The sequence below is a fragment of the Sminthopsis crassicaudata genome, chromosome 1 (assembly GCF_048593235.1).
Source record: "Sminthopsis crassicaudata isolate SCR6 chromosome 1, ASM4859323v1, whole genome shotgun sequence".
Lineage (NCBI taxonomy): Eukaryota > Metazoa > Chordata > Mammalia > Dasyuromorphia > Dasyuridae > Sminthopsis > Sminthopsis crassicaudata.
The window spans coordinates 303,899,287-303,913,682 of NC_133617.1; the positions used below are offsets into that span (position 1 = coordinate 303,899,287).

Consider the following 14,396-nt stretch of genomic DNA (forward strand, 5'->3'; position numbering starts at 1 on the left):
GGACTTTTGTAGCTTTGATTTCTTCATGCCCTCCTCCTTTTTTTTCAAGCAGACACAAAGGGTACGGCACATAGGACGATGATTACATAACAATAGGTTAATCAGCAGACATTTATGAAATATTTACTATGTGCTAGACACTATGCTGAATGGGTGGGAAAAAGAAGTCAAAAGAAAAAGGAGAAAAGACAAGAAAGGAGTACATATTCTCAAGGAGTATATATTCTAATGTCAGAGACAACATTGAAATTGTTGTATATAAAATATATATCCAGAATAGGTGGAAGCTAATTTTAAAAAGAACAGACTAGCACTCTGAATTTTGAAGGAAATAAGGATAAAGAAGTGAAGAAGGATAAAACCTCTACATAGGTATAGAGTCTGAATATAAAATGTTATGTGCTAGAAACTCCTAGTATGTTACTTTAGTTAGATTGTATGTTGAAAGGATGTAAAAGATAGGAAGGTGTCAGGGTTTGAAAATCTGTAACTTACAAACAGAAGAACATATCTGATACTAGAAATGTAATGAGCTACTTGAGTTTACAGGGAAGTGGGTAATAGGTAAAGAGTGTGTCACATGATAACTGAGTAGAAGATGCAGTAGAGTGGTAAGTTGTAAGAAATTTCAAACCTTAAATCATAGATTTATCTCAGACCTGAAAGTGTAATTCAATATAAAAGTGAAACAAATGTTAGATGGACTTTAAAGCTAAAATACTTGAAGGCAGAGAGTGTATGACATCACTATTCACTATTTAGCACAGAAATGGCATGGCCAGAAAAGACAGTATTTCCAGTATATATTACTAAAGAACAGTGTGTTAGAATTACGATTATTGGCTACTTTGCAGTATCAGAGTTATGGGCTGCATGTGCTCTTTTCACACCTCCTATCATGTGTAATGGGCACATATGTTTCTGGTCATTTGGGTTTGGGGCATGTTCCTTTAATGCCTGTGTCCCATACATGTATGTTCTTTGGAAATACTTCTCTGATTATATGCTCTTCCCTATTGGTAATATGGTAACTTATTATTATTATTATTATTATTATTATTATTATTATTATTATTATAACATATTATAATATATATTATAATTATAATATCATATCCAATGCATACATTGGAAATCTCTTTACTATTTTATTTCCTATACTGTTTAATACAGTATCATTTGTTTAAATTAATGATTGGCTAGTAAAAGTAAAAACCTTAGTGCTAGATTATGAACATTGATTTGTTTAGGTGATGATCCATGAAGCTGCTTTTTATATAATAGATTTTCTGGGAGCTTACAATTGAAGGTGGTGCCCAAGAAGGTATGATAAGCTAACATAACCATTTCCCCCAAATAATTCAAAACCCAAATGATATAGATGGTAAACCTTACCTTTGCTTTCCACATTAACCAGAGTTTGAAGGTATCAACATGTCACCACATTGAATTGTCTTATCTCCAGTGTCATAGCCTATATCATAGTATTTATCTGGCTGGAATAGATATTCTGCACACATTTGGTTACATGATTCAAGAAGGCCCTGGAAAAAGAATTATATATTTAGTAAATAAAATGTATTTATCTCAAATTTTTGTAACTATTTTTTTAATCAATTTGCCATTTACACTAAATAATTTGCTATTTTAATGCAGTTTTACTGGGCTTTGTCTACTAATATAGATCATTAGTAATATTTATTCTCATTGATATACATAAAACATACAGTTGATCCTTACTGTACATGTATTCCATATTTTCAAATTTGGCTAAAACTTGTTTTTACACTAAATTAATATTTGCAGAACTTTTTCAGTCTTTTATGGACATGTAAAAATTGCAAAAACATTGAATCACTCAACATACATACATGTTCCAAGCTGAGGGCCAAGAAGATAATGCTATACTTCCATGTTTTAGCTCTTTATAAAAAATTCTATTATCATTTTTCTTAGTACAAATTTTATTTTAGTGCTTGTTTGGGTAATTTTGCTATTCAAAATATTCCCCAAATATAGTGCTGAAATTCTGTCTAGTGTTCCTAAATGCAAGAAGGCTGCAGTATGCCTTGTGACGAAATTAGTCGTAGGTTAACTCTTGTTAGATTATTTTCATTCTAAAATGAGCTATAGCTTAAACTATATATGTTATATGTTCAGTTGTCCCTGAATTCATTATATAGAGAGAGCCAAAGCTCTGGAGATCTATACTTGAAACAAGTTGTTAACTCTGAGGAATTGATGAGGCAATGGTTCTCTAAGTTCACACATAATCAGTATGCTGTAATGATGTAATTACAATAAGGTATATAAGAGCCAACAATGACTGAAAGAGACGCATTTCATCTCCCACCATCCTGGTGGCTCTCCTGTCTCCTGCATTTCTCCACTGACACCAAGGCCCATTTGTAGGAACCCCAGAAAGCTGGCCAGGCCCCAGGTGAAGAAGACAGACTGTGAAGGAGATGATACAGACTTTGGACTTTATTCCTGACTATTCTTATGGTGATTATTCTGCTGAAACCAACATTACAATTATAAATGAAGAAAACAATGCTATTCATCCAAAAAAAAAAAAAAAAGAAAAGAGGAAATTTGCTGATCTGCATAAAGTAAATGTTATGACCAGAGACTTGCATGAATCTAACTCAGTACTGTTCAGGATTCATTAATTCAATGTTCAAGGTGACTTTATAAAATATAATTACTGCAAATGCCAAGAATTTAACTATATATACACAGCACTTTCAAAAATTACTGAATATTAATAATTGAAGTAATTGGAGTGACTCTTTGTAGAAAATAGTATCCTACATGTACTTCGATTCATTTTAAGATGCAGAGATACTTTCAAGAAATTGGGGAAATATTATCCAAAGCAAAGGCACAGAGGCGGGTTATGTAACTCCCTCAAAAATCTGTACAGAGGACAAAACCAACATGCTGGAAGGTTACTCTGGATCTTTTCCCTTTTCTTAGGTACTCAGACACTACTTGAATTTTTTGTGTGGTATCACTTGCTCTTGATAACTGAAAGATCTCTTCCTTTTCTGATCATGAAGGTTCTTATTGTTATCCCTACTACATATAGAATTCTGATTAAATCAGTTCATCTTTCTATTCTAACCAACTCTTTAATACTATTTGGTATAGATAAGGTGATAACTTTGCCTACGAGGAAGCACCCTGTAACAATGAAATCACAGGTCCAGTTTTATTTCCAATCCTTCTTCTCAATGTCATTTGAAATATGTACTTGCACGATTATAGTAACCATGTAATTTAAATAATTTGACTTTGGGGTGGAGCCAAGATGGTGGAGAAGACACATGTTTCTTTCTGAGCTTTCCTACTACCCTCACACTAATTATGAAATTCAGTCTCTGAAATCATTGTGGACTGACAGAATCCATGAATAGTGAGAGTACACCAAATTGCTAGCAGAAAATAATTTCAAAGATTACCAGGAAATGCCTGTTTTGGTTGGGTGTGGGAGGAGGCCAGGCTCAGGCAGAGAGACAGAGAGCATGGAGACCAGTGCATACTAAATAGACTTGAGGCAGGGTGCAGTCTCTGTGGGGCAGAGAATTAGATGGAGGACTCTACCACAGTGTTGCCTTCTCTGCTATAGTTGCAAGTTAGTAGATCCGCAGAGAAGTTATAAAATATTTAATACAAACACAAGAGGTACAGAGTGTACCCCCAAAGGCATAGAGTCTCACTAATACTAGAGAGGGGATAAGGGAAAAAGGAAAGAGAAAAGTATAATCTGATACAATAAGGTGGCAGGAAATACAGAATTAGTAGTTTAAACTATAAATGTGAATGGAGTGAACTCTCCCATAAAGCAGAGGCAGATAGCAGATGAGATTAAAAGCCAGAATCCTACAATATGTTGTTTACAGGAAACACATTTAAAGGAGGGTAATACACACAGAGTAAAGGGAAATGGCTGGAGCAAAATCTATTATGCTTCAGCTGAAGTAACAAAAAGCATGGGTAGTCATCCTGATCTCAGACAAAGCAAAAGCAAAAATTGACATAATTAAAAAAGATAAGGAAGGAAACTATACCTTGCTAAAGGGTACCATAGATAATGAAGCTATATCAATACTAAACATATATGCACCAAGTGGTATAGTATCAAAATTCCTAAAGGAGAAATTAAGAGAGCTACAAGAAGAAATAGCCAGCAAAACTATAATAGTGGGAGATCTCGCCCTTGCACTCTCAGAATTAGATAAATCAAACCACAAAACAAATAAGTAAGAAAGAAGTTAAAGAGGTAAATAGAATCCTAGAAAAGTTAAATCTTTAGAGAAAATTGAATGGAGATAGTAAGGAGTATACTTTCTCCTTGGGAGTTCAAGAAATCTATACAAAAATCGACCATATATTGGGACATAAAGACCTTAAAATCAAATGCAGAAAGGTAGAAATAGTAAATGCATTCTTGTAAGATCATAATGCAATAAAAACTATATTCAATAAAAAGCCAGGGGAAAATAGACCAAAAAGTAATTGAAACTAAATAAGCTCATCCTAAAGAATGAATGGGTGAAACAAAAAATCATAGACACAATCAATAATTTCATCCAATAGAATGACAATAATGAGACAATGTACCAAAATTTGTGGGATGCAGCCAAAGCATTAATAAGGGGAACTTTTATATCTTAGAGGCTTACTTGCAAAAAATAGAGAAAGAGAAAATCAATAAATTAGGCTTGCATCTAAAAAAGCTAAAAAAAAAAGAGCAAATTAAAAACCCCAAATCAAATACCAAACTTAAAATTCTAAAAATAAAAAGAGAGCTTAATGAAATTGAAAGTTTAAAAAAACTCTATTAAACTGAAAAATAAAACTGAGTTGTTTTTATTAAAAAAAAACAATAAAATAGATAAAACTGGTAAATTTGATTAGAAAAAGGAATGTGAAATATCAAATTGATAGTCTTAAAAGTGAAAATGGAGAACTTTTCACTAATGAAGAAGAAATTAGAGCACTAATTAGGAGTTACTTTGCCCAACTTTATTTCAATAAATTTGATAACCTAAGTGAAATGGAGGAGTATCTAAAACACTAGATTTCCCAGATTAAGAGAGGAGGAAGTAAATTGGTTAAATACTCCCCTTTTAGAAAAAGAAATAGAACAAGTTATTAATCAGCTCCCTAAGAAAAAATCCCCAGGACTAGATGGATTTACTTGTGAATTCTTCCAAACATTTAAATATCAATTATTTCTAGTACCATATAAACTATTTGAAAAAATAGGGAATGAAGGACTCCTATCATATTCCTTTTGACACAGACATGATGCAGATATTTAAACCAGGTTGGACAAAACAGAAAAAGAAAATTTTAGACCAATCTCCCTAATGAACTTTTTATTTATTATAGATTTTTATTGACAAAGCATATGCATGGGTAATTTTTTCAACATTGACCCCTGCAAAAACTTATGTTCCAACTCTTCCCCTCCTTCCCTCCACTACTTCTGCTACATGGCAGGCCATCCCATACATGTTAAATATGTGAAAGTATGTGTTAAACACAATATATGTATACATATTTATACATTTATCTTGCTGCACAAGGAAAAAAACATATTGAGAAAGAAGGTAAAAATAACCTGAGAAGAAATACAAAAATGCAAACAAACAATAACAGAAAGAGTGGAAATGTTATGTTGGTGGAATTGTGAACAAATCCAACCATTCTGGGGAGCAGTTTGGAATTATGATCAAAATGTTATCAAACTGTGCATACCCTTTTATCAGGGCTTATATCCCAAAGAGATCTTTAAAAAGAGAAAAGGACCCACATGTGCAAAGATGTTTGTGGCAGCCCTTTTTGTTTTGGCTAGAAATTGGAAATTTTATGAATCCCCATCAATTGGAGAATGGCTGAGTAAACAGTGTATATGAATGTTATGCAATATTATTGTTCTGTAAGAAATGACCAGCCAGAAGAATACAGAGAGACTTAGAGAGACTTACATGAGCTTATTCTAAGTGAAATGAGCAAAATCAGGAGCTCAGTATACACTTCAACAACAATATGATGTGAGGAGCAATTCTGATGGAAGTGGCTATTTTCAACAATGAGTGGATCCAAATCAGTTCAAATTGATTAGTAATGAACAGAACCAGCTAGACTCAGGAAAAGAACACTGGGAAATGCTAAAGTTGAGGATTACTTCTAATAGGTTTTTAAGTAGATTTTTGGGGTTGTCTAAGTATACCATCATATCATCTGCAAAGAGTGATAATTTGGTTTCCTCATTACCTACTCTAATTACTTTAATCTCTTTTTCATATCTTATTGACACAGCTAGCATTTTTTAATACAACATTGAATAGTAAAGGTGATAGTGGGCAACCTTGTTTCATTCATGATCTTATTGGGAATGATTCCAGTTTATCCCATTACATATGATGATTACTGATGGTTTTAGATAGATGCTACTGACTATTTTAAGGAAGAGTCCATTTATTCCTATACTCTCTAGTGTTTTTAATATGAATTGGTGTTGGATTTTATCAAATGCTTTTTCTGCATATATTGAGATGATCATATTTTTTTGTTAATTTGGTTATTGATATAGCTAATTATGCTGATAATTTTCCTAATATTGAACCCAGCCCTGTATTTCTGGCATAAATCCTATCTGATCATGGCTTTTTTTTTTTCCTGGGGAGGATTTTCTGTAATCTTCTTGCTAATATTTTATTTAAGATTTTTGCATCAATGTTCATTAGGGAGATTTATGTATAATTTTCTTTCTCTGTTTTCAGCCTAGCTGGTTTAGGTATCAGTACCATGCCTGTGTCCTAAAAGAAATTTGGTAGGACTCCTTAATTCCCTATTTTTTCAAATAATTTACATAATATTGCAGTTAATTGTTCCTTAAATGTTTGGCAGAATTCACATGTCAATCCATCTGGTCCTGGTGATTTTTTCTTAAGGAGCTGATTCTATTTATTTTTCTAAAATAAATAACCAATTAAGTTCTTCCTCTGTTAATCTGGGCAACCTATATTTTTGAAGATATTCATTCACTTCATTTAAGTTATCAATTTTATTGGCATAAATTTGGGCAAATTAACTAATAATTATTGCTCTATTTTCCTCTGCATTAATGGAGAGTTCTCCCTTTTCATGCCTAAGAATAACAATTAGATTTTTCTCTTTCCTTTTTCTAATCAAATTTTCCAAGAGTTTATCTATTGTGTTAGTTTTTTTCATAGAACCAACTCTTAGTTTATTTATTAATTCAATAATTATGTTTTTTATTTTTTCAATTTTTTTTTTTGGTTTTGCTTGAATTATTCTTGGTATCTCCTCAGGTCATTCATTTCCATTTGTTCAGTTCTCATTTTTAATGAAGTATTTTTATTTACTATTTTATTTCTTTTTATAATTGTTAAATTGGGTTTTTAAATGAATTGTTTTATTTTATGGAATTTTTTTCCATTTTTTCCAATTTTATTTTTTAAGGAGTTATTTTTTTTCCAGTTCACAAATCCTGTTTTTTCAGGGAGTTGTTTTCTTTTTCCACTGTATCTTTCAATGAGTTATATGACTTATCCAGATCCTCATCTTACAGAAAATCATCGCCAGGAAAAAATGCCATGACCAAGTAGGATTTATACTAGGAATGCAGGGTCGGGTTCAATATTAGGAAAATTATCAGCCTAATTGACTATTTCAATAACCAAAATAACAAAAACATATGATCATCTCAATAGATGCAGAAAAAGTATTTGATAAAATTCAACATCCATTCCTATTAAAAACACTAGAGAGTGTAGGAATAAATGGACTCTTATCTAATATAGTCAGTAGCATTTATCTAAAACCATCAGTAAGCATCATATGTAATGAGGATAAACTGGAACCATTCCCAATAAGATCAGGAGTGAAACAAGTTTGCCCACTGTCACAATTACTATTCAATATTGTATTGAAAATGTTAGCTTTGGCAATGAGATGAAAAAGAGATTAAAGGAATTAGAGTAAGTGATGAGGAAAACAAATTATCACTCTTTGCAGATGATGTGATGGTATACTTAGAGAACCCCAGAAAATCTACTAAAAACCTATTAGAAGTAATATACAATTTTAGCAAAGTTGCAGGATATAAAATAAATCTACATAAATCATCAGCATGTTTATACATCACTAATAAAATCAAACAGCAAAGAATACAAAGAGAAATTCCATTTAAAATAACTGGCAATAGTATAAAATATTTGGAAATCTATCTGCCACAGGAAAGTTAGGAACTATATGAGCAAAACTACAAAACACTTTGCACACAAATAAAATCAGATCTAAACAATTGGAAAAAATATTAAGTCCTCTTGGATAGGTCAAGCAAATATAATAAAGATGACAATGCTACCTAAATTAATTGATTTATTTAGTGATATGCCAATCAAAATCCCCCCAAAAAAACTACTATACTTACCTAGAAAAAATAATAACAAAACTCCATCTGGAAGAACAAAAGTTCAAAAATTTCAAGGGAACTAATGAAAAAAAAAATCAAATGAAAGTGGCCTAGCTTTACCAATTAAAATATAAAACCACATTCATCAAAACCATTTGGTACTGGCTAAGAAATAGACTAGTTGATCAGTGGAATAGGTCAGGTTCACAGGACAAAATAGTCAATAACTCTAGCAATCTACTATTTAACGAACTAATAGATCCCAGCTTTTAAGATAAGAATTCATTATTTGACAAAAACTGCTGGGAAAATGGGAAATTAGTATGGCAGAAACTAGGCATGGACCCACACTTAACACCATATACCAAGATAAGATCAAAAAAAGTCTTTAGGCATAAAGAACAAGATTATAAATAAATTAGAAGAACATAGTATAGTTTACCTCTCAGACTTGTGGCCAAGGAAGGAATTTTTGACCAAAGGAGAACTAGAGATCAGCATTTATCACAAAATAAATAGATAGTTTTGATTACAGAAAGTTAAAATTTTTTGTATAAAAAATTAATGTAGACAAGATTAGAAGGGAACAAATCAACCGGGAAAACATTTTTACATTAAAATATTCTGATAAATGCTTCCTTTCTAAATTAGTGAATTGACCCAAATTTAAAAGAAATCATGCCATTGTCCAATTAATAAATAGTCAAAGGATATGAACAGACAATTTTCAGATGAAGAATTTGAAACTATTTGTAGTCATATGAAAATGTGCTCCAAATCACTATTGATCAGAGAAATGCAAATTTAGACAGCTCTGAGATACCACTGCACACTTCTCAGATTGTCTAAGATGACAGGAAAAGATAATGATGAATGTTGGAGGGGATGTGGGAAAACTGGTACACTGATACATTGTTGGTGGAATTGTGAATGAATCCGACCATTCTGGAGAGCAATTTGGAACTATACTCAAAATGTTATCAAACTGTGCATACCCTTTGATCCAGCAGTGTTACTACTGGGCTTATATCTCAAAGAGGTCTTAAAGAAGAGAAAGGGTCCCACATATGCAAAAATGTTTGGAGCAGCCCTTTTTGTAGTGGCTAGAACTGAAACCTGAATGGATGTCTATCAATTAAAGAATGGCTGAATAAATTGTGGTACATGAATGTTATGGAATATTATTATTCTGTAAGAAATGACCAGCAGTATGATTTCAGAAAGGCCTGGAGAGACTTACATAAACTGATGCTAAGTGAAATGAGCAGAACCAGGAAATCACCATACACTTCAACAACAATACTATATGATGATCAATTCTGATGGACGTGACTTTCTTCAACAATGAGATGATACAAACCATTTCCCATTGTTCAGTAATGAAGAGAATCAGCTACACCCAGAGAGAGAATTATGGGAAATGAGTGTGGACCATAACATAGAATTTCCATCCTTTCTGTTGTTTGCTTACATTTTTGTTTTCCTTCTCAGCTTTTTTTTCTTTCTTTCTAGATTTGATTTCTCCTGTTCAGGAAGATACCTGTATAAATATGTATAGATATATTGGATTTAACATATACGTTTACATATTTAACATGTATTGGACTACCTGCCATCTAGGGGAGAGGGTGTGTGGAAGAGTTGGACTACTTATCATCTAGGAGAGAGTGTGTGGAAGGAGGGGAAAAGTTAGAACAAAAGGTTTTGCAAGAATCAATGTTGAAAAATTGCCCATGCATATGTTTTGTAAATAAAAAGCTATAATAATAAAATATTAAGAGAAAAAATAATTTTGATTTTGGAATTCAATGCAATCTAATTCACTTAGAAAAATGTGAAATACCTAGTTTGAACTTGAAAACTTTATCAGATGTTTTCACTGGGACTATACTTCATTAATGATTCATCAAAAAGTAATCACCTCAACTCAAAAAGCAAAGGAAAATGATTATCCCTTTAAAATTAGGCTTAGAATATAGGAAATATATGAGATATACTTAATGATAGGTGCACTATTTCTTCCTATGATAATAGAAAGTAACAATGAATAACTGTATAAATTGCACTCCTATAAATTGGTATGCATAGATAAGATCAGTAAGACCTACAGCTCCTCCACCAATAAAACATTGGGGTTCTCTATTTTGTTCTTGCTCAGAATGCATATTCAAGCTTAATGTTCTCATCTGAAAGATTACTGAGGGCTTTCCTATCCACATTAAAAAGTCAGTGAATGAGTCAGCTCAAGATAGTTCAGGAAAATGTCATTCCACAACAGAATATTGCCCATTCATCCATCAACAGAGTAGGAGGGCTTTACTCCAGGTCCCATTGGTCTCAATCAGAAAAGCAAATCATTCACAAGGAACACCATATTCTCCATTATGAATCACCTCTGTCAGTAGTAACTATTTCTTTGTACTCTTATTTTTTGTGGCAGGAAATACTCAGATTACTGCTTTATGGAAGATGCATGAGAAATGAAAAATCAATTCCTTTCCTTCAAGCTTTCCTGCCCAATAACTATATCTTCAATTCATTGTTTGAGAAAGGAGATTTTTTTTTACTCTTTTGCTCAAGCCTAACATGTTTTGTCTCTTTAATGTTGAATAGCTATCATTCTCCCCCCAAAAAAATTACAAACAAATCTAGTTTAAATGAGTTATAAGCTGTAATCTGACAATTATCTATGACTTTCTGAAATATATTAATACAAATGTACTGTTAAATGTTCTTGTTTAACTTAATGTCTGTTTCCTCACTTTCTAGATTAAAAAAAATTCAACTTCAAAACCAAAAGAGCAACATGTCCATATTAGTTCTTTTATACTTTTGCTCATAATATGACTAGAAAATCTTATAAATTGTCTACCTAGTTATGGTACATTGCAGTTTGGATATGTGATCCAAACTGACATAATCCAGAGATATATTTTCTCTTCGAAGAAGTTCTACAATGATGTTAGTGGAGGAATAATAGTTAATATGTATATAATACCTTAAGATTTACAAAACAGCTTATATATATATATATATATATATTATATTTCACATAATATTATCAATACATATGTTACATATTATCAGTGTATATATAGTTTTCTTAGGTGACTTTTAACACTTTGAGAACTAAAAAAATGAAACAATAAAACAACAAGGCTTTCTCAAGTCTCTTGGTATTTTCAGAAATTAAAAGGTAGAACTGATGCTGAGTGAAATGAGCAGAACCAGAAGACCACTATACACTTTAACAACAATACTGTATGAAGATATATTCTGATGGAAGTGGATATCTTCAACATAAAGAAGATCCAACTCACTTTCAGCTGATCAATGATGGACAGAAACAACTACACCCAGTGAAGGAACACTGGGAATTGAATGTAAACTGTTATCACTACTGTCTTTTTACCCAGCTTACTTATACCTTCAGAATCCAATTCTTAATGTACAACAAGAAAATTGGATTTACACACATATATTATATCTAGGTTATACTGGAACACATGTAAAATGTATGGGATTGTTTGTTATCTAAGGGAGGGAGTAGAGGGAGGAAGGGGAAAATTTGGAAAAATGAATACAAGGGATAATGTTATAAAAATTACTCATGCATATGTATTGTCAAAAAATTTATAATTATAAATTTAATAAAAAAATAAATTAAAAGGTACCAGGAATCTAAAATATAATCAATTAGCTTGAGAATCCCACCCACTTCCATGCAACATTACTTACTTCCTATTTCTCAGTCTTTGTTATTCCTTTCAAACACTTAAGGAACAAATCCTCTCTCTGTTCATGATTATTAGAATCATTATCTTAAGAGAATAGTCTCTTAACTTTTTCGAGATGCAACAAGGTAATCATTTGGGGGAAATAAAATTGCTCTCTCCACTTTATTTTCATATGTTAAGAAAAATAACTAAGAGATGGAATTCCACAAATGAAGAAAGCATACAAAAGCATGTATATAACCTATAATCCCAGTGACTTCACTGATATTTGTAAAAACCCATGATTTTTCCTGGATCAGAACAACAGAACACAGAAGAGGGATCCCATCAACTTATGTGGATTCCAGGTCACAGAATTGGCCCTAATTGACAATTCACTTGTGAATTATATAGAACTCGTATTAAGACAGAAACGAATATTAGCATATTTTTAAAGCACAAATGTGAGCATGTCACCCCCAACCCCAGCTCCTTACTTAGTAAGCACCAATATCTTCTATTACTTTTAGGTTCAAGTATAAATCTCGCTGTTTGTCATTTTAAATTCTTCAAAAGCTGATCCCTTCTTTCCATTCCAGTTCAGTTCTTCTAGTTTTCTTCTCTCCACGTTCTGTGTGGTCTAGTCATATTAGATGACTTGCTGTACCTAACATATGATGCTATTTATCTTGTGTATGCCTATGTATGTCTATGCTATTTCATCCATTTGCTTTTTTTTTTTTCTTTCCTTGGTATTAACACTTAGCATAATACCTAATACATAGTAACTAACTAACAGGTGGTGTTGTTAATGATGATAACAATGATTGATATTTGCCATGCTTGGAACATTCTCCTCCCTCACTGTCATCTATTATAATTCCTCTTCCTGCTAGACTCAGAAGCCTTTTCCACCAGTTGACCCAGGTACTTGAATCTTTCCCTTCTCCTGATTACATTCAGTCAAGTTTGTATGTATCTTGTATATGACTATACATATATATATATATATATATATATATGTGTGTGTGTGTGTGTGTGTGTGTGTGTGTGTGTGTGTGTGCTGTATCATCTCCCTTATATTTTAGCCTTTTATTATATCCAAAGTAAATGCCTTCCATAAAATGAAAAGTGTGTGTGTGTGTGTGGTTTGTATATTGTGTGGTGTGTTTGATTGATACCTACTATTCTTTCATTCCCCAAATCTTTTTCCTTTTAGATTCTTCTCCTTCTCATAAACTTTATGAATTTTCCATATGATTATATATGTACATATTGTATCATGTCCCCAACATTTTTGCCTTTTATGATATGTCCAGGACTTAGTACCATTTCTTACATATAATAAAAGTTATTTTTTTGCATGTTTAATTGATATCAAAGCCAAATCTTTTCCCAAAATAGTGTAATAGCATTTATTCATTTTTTAATTCCATGAAGCTTCCATGAGTGCTTTTTGGACATCAGCAATCCACCTCCCCATGCTGCCTAAAATAAATATGGACAGGAAAATGTTTATATTTTTTCTTAGTTTTAAAAATGTTGATATTTTATTCATTTGCTCAATTTAGCAGATTAATTATAAATTGGGCTGGAATAATACTTCTTTTAAAAAGCATAACACTAATGCTTACTATTCTCTGAGTGTAATTCTATTGCATGGTCAAAGTTTTTATTTATAAATTTATGAAAAATTCTTGAAAACAATTAATATAGATGAAATACTTATTTTTCCATCAAATTTGGTGATAAAATACAACAAAACTCAAATTCTATTCCATTAATTTTTACTGGGGCAAAAGTCTCATTGACAGAACACTGCCAAAGAACAGCTTTATGAATTGCTCATTTCAAAGAGTTTAGATTCTCTTAAATGACTTAAATGATTTTAAGTTAAAGGAGTGTAAGCTATGACTCTATAGTATTAATGAGATGGTCAACCAAGTAAATAGACAGACTATTATGAACACTTAAGATTTAGAATTAGAAGACAAAGAGATCTGAAGATTTGAAAGTGACATATAACAATAAAATGAGAACTAGCCACATTATCATTTTAAAGGCATTTTTCAATATTGCTTTTTCATTTTTTCCAAATTGCCCCAATAGGACAATTTAACACCATGCACACATATATCTATAAGTAAATGAGGTTTGAAGAAAATTATTTGCCTTGCCTTCAGGGCACACAAAGAATTGTAGATGACACATTTTTATAGTAGTTT

At 31.8% G+C, this 14,396-nt stretch overlaps 1 pseudogene; it reads right to left on the bottom strand.

Annotated features, from left to right (window-relative positions):
- Positions 1 to 14,396, bottom strand: part of LOC141549804 (glutamate decarboxylase 1-like) — a 60,284-nt pseudogene that overhangs the window by 10,775 nt on the left and 35,113 nt on the right.